The sequence below is a fragment of the Vollenhovia emeryi genome, unplaced genomic scaffold, assembly GCF_000949405.1.
Source record: "Vollenhovia emeryi isolate VEMERY1.0 unplaced genomic scaffold, V.emery_V1.0 DF939221.1, whole genome shotgun sequence".
Lineage (NCBI taxonomy): Eukaryota > Metazoa > Arthropoda > Insecta > Hymenoptera > Formicidae > Vollenhovia > Vollenhovia emeryi.
In genome coordinates this window covers 635,731-639,314 of record NW_011967145.1, presented here as the reverse complement: position 1 = coordinate 639,314, position 3,584 = coordinate 635,731, and the positions used below count along the sequence as shown (strand labels likewise).

Here is a 3,584-nt window from a genome sequence, read left to right as displayed (position 1 = left end):
CCCCTTAAGGTAGCTCGCGCATAAACCGACCAAAAGTAGAAAGAATTGAAATTGAAGTACGTTGTAGCTGTAAATTTCATCTATCAGTGCGCGAAATTTCAGACCCGGTCGCCGATGAAATAAAATAAAGAGAACATGTTAAAGTTGTATTTTTTAACATTCCAGTAAACACCGAGTAACAATTACGTAACGTCAATATTATAATTTCCTACTCAACGGGATAAATGTAATGTAACACCCATGTTACATTACATCCACATTGTTAAGTAAAAATTATAATATTGATATTATGTAACTATTACTTGGTGTTCACTGGGGTAGGGGGTTATCGGGCCGATCGCTTGCAGAAGAACTTGGAGTTAATATTATTTTGTAGAAAAAGTAGATCTTAACAAAAAAACGAGATTAATGTAATAAATGTCACAAGGAATGAAATGTGCTATTAAGTATGACATCACCGAGCTCTGCAAGCAAATACTTATTGGTAAAGTCAAAAGATACAACGTTTTTAGGAAATTTGACAGCTCTTTGAGATTCCACGTCATATATTTTTAAATATGTTTTTAAATGTGCATATATAATCTAGCATATTGATGCATTTGGTCAATAATGCATTAAGTGACATCTTGTTATGAAAAAAGTCATGAAGTTATAAAAGCCAAAGGCTCCTTCGTACAGGAGCCACCTTAAGTATTCATATACATATTTTAATTAATCATAAATGATTTACCTGTTTTGCATTTCGAAGACTCTCGTTCGCTTACGTCATTGATCGAATTGATTAAACACACTTAACAATCGTTGCAAATCTCAACGTGTGGCGAACTACGTCAGATCATGCCGGAGGCGATAAAGGAAGCGCAAAGCATTACCGGTAAAATCGGTAATTGACGGCGTACTATCGATGATAATCTGCTATCTCTGGCCCGACGGGTGGTCAAGTTTACTTTTCAATTTCGCATTTTCTCCCCAATTACCTTCCGAAGTATATCTAATATATTTTGGGGCTCGCAATCAGACTACACTGAGAAAAATGTCCGTCGGATAAACCAATTAAATAGCGTTTCCGACGGTTCATTTTCCCGATTACGTTTTCCAATTAGATGATGGATACATCCGATGAAATTTCTCCGATGAAATTTGATTGAAGAACCTATCATAGTCTTCATCGGTTTCATATATACAGTTGGATACATCTGTTTGTTATGCAATTGGATTATGCGATTATATTTAACGAACACTTTTCCCAGTGTGCTTCTCCTATTTCTCTCGCCCGTTTGTTCGCTCTCTCGATGCGAAAGACGCATACTCTGTTAGCAAGGACATATAACGCGCGGTTGAATCATGTTACCGTGTACACTAATCATAGACCGTGGCCTGCCGTTTTCGGCTCTAAATGACACTGCTCTCCGAAACAAGAGCATGGGGCTTCCACAACAAGACTCTGTCATACGCGCCGTATGTATATCCCGCGTGACTCTATTATTATATAACGCGACGCAACGCACAATGTGTGGTAGGATTAATTATTGCACGATACGCGATACGTAACATGCGCGTGGAATATTACGAGACCGAGATTGCAGCGTTACTTCTCGCGCAACGCTCGTAATAGAAAAAAATTTTCTTGCTAAATGGAAAAATGTCCTGCCCCCTCTTTTCTTGCGACGAGAACCGCGCGAGATTCAGTCTCGTTTCGACGACAACTTTTTTACAACCAAAACGAGTTTTACAAGAGAGATATATTCAAAATCTTTTCGCATCTAACCCGCGCCAGTCGAAAAATTCCTTATTATTTAAATAGGTTCATTAATGCTTATAATTGAGCTAATAATCGCGTGATAGAAACTGTTATTGTATCTCTCCGAGTAGCTCGTCAATAATAGAGGAGACTTAATTGTAGTATGATTTCGTGATACGAATATATCTTTTTTTTCCTGTTGTTTTTACTCGTTTTAATCGAGCGATTCTAGTCTAGCAACTTTTTGCTATAATAGTCTGCTATACTTCAGTTTTACGTAGAAATTTGTTTTCATAACATTTATATTTCGATGTCATAATTATATGGAGCACACATTAAACTTCAACGATGTATCTTTTATATAACTTCATTAAATCATAATCATTAACTACGGCTTGTGTTGTTTCATAAGATAGATAACACGTAAACGTTTTATCGAGATCACCGATATCGGTACACAGAAATAATAGTAAAATCTTGATATCGTTTAAAGTAAGTTTCTAGCGTTTCCAATAAATGTTTATCGCTTAATTTATGAGATGCAATCGTGGTTCTTGAACGAAGACTCCGGCTAATCATTGTCGCTTTCAATCTGTGGTTTGCCTTCGACATATTTAATTTAATTCACGCGTGGAAGCGCGTTACGAGGTCGCCGGCGCCGCGAAGTATTTTGCGGACACGTAAATAAATCGATGGCACAATCGGCGTGGAAGCGGGAGAAAACGATTGCTCAATGGAGTGCGCATTTCGGCGGATACATCGCCCTCGCGGGTGGAGGAGATGACGTGCAATTTCCCTTTAGCTTCCGCGAACGCGAGGTAGTTTTCGCACGCTTTTTCAAGGTCTTTGTATTTACAATTAACGCTACCGACAATTGTGCGATCTCTTTCGAAGTAATTCGCGTTTGTTCTTCAAGAAAACGAATCGGTGCATCAGCAGGCCAGTTTTTACAATCGATTCTGATATTATCCTCAGGATTTGCGATATATTTTGTGTAGATTATATATGACATATTTAATGCAACCATAATATGTATTGATTGTGTATAGAGGAAAGTTCTCTATTATGAGATAGCAGGTTTTCAACAACAAAATTTAATCACAAATCTTTATTCACAACGATTGCACGATCTATCGTACCTTAACAAAAAAAACGACATTAATATAACAAATGTCACAAGGATTTAAATGTGCTATTATGTAATGCCATCACCGATCTCTGCGAGCAAATACTTATTGGTAAAGTCAAAAAATACAACGTTTTTAGAAAATCTGACAGCTCTTTGAGATGTAACACCGTCACATATTTTCGAATATGTTTTTAAATGTGCATATATAACCTAGCACATCGATGCATTTGGTCAATAATCCATTAAGTGATGTTTTGTTAGGAAAAAAGTCATGAATTTATAAAAGCAAAAGGGCCCCATCGAAGCACTCGCACTAACCGCTCCTTGGTGCAGGAGCCATCTTAGGTCTGGTATTCATAGTCAGATCTTATATTCAAGACCATCTTGAATTTATCTAAAGTATGGAATATTTCATTGGCTATGGAGCATCTAAAGATAATCTTAAGACGGTCTTGAATATAAGATTTGACTATAAATACCGGCCTAAGTATTCATATACATATTTTAATTAATTATAACTGATTTACCTGTTTTGCGTTTTCGGAGATTTCCGTTCACTTACGTCAATGACCGAATTTATTAACATTAATTGAACATAATCGATGCAAATCTCAACGTGTGGCGAATTGTGGCGGATCATGTCGGAGGCGATAAAGGGAGCGCAAAGCATTACTGGTAAAATCGGTAACGATTGACGGCGTACCCTACTATCGC

At 37.2% G+C, this 3,584-nt stretch overlaps 1 protein-coding gene across 4 annotated transcripts in view; it reads left to right on the top strand.

Moving 5' to 3' along the window:
- The window catches only part of LOC105560798 (elongation of very long chain fatty acids protein AAEL008004), a 57,458-nt gene that overhangs the window by 23,976 nt on the left and 29,898 nt on the right, over positions 1-3,584 (top strand). The gene's annotated exons all lie outside the window — the stretch shown is intronic.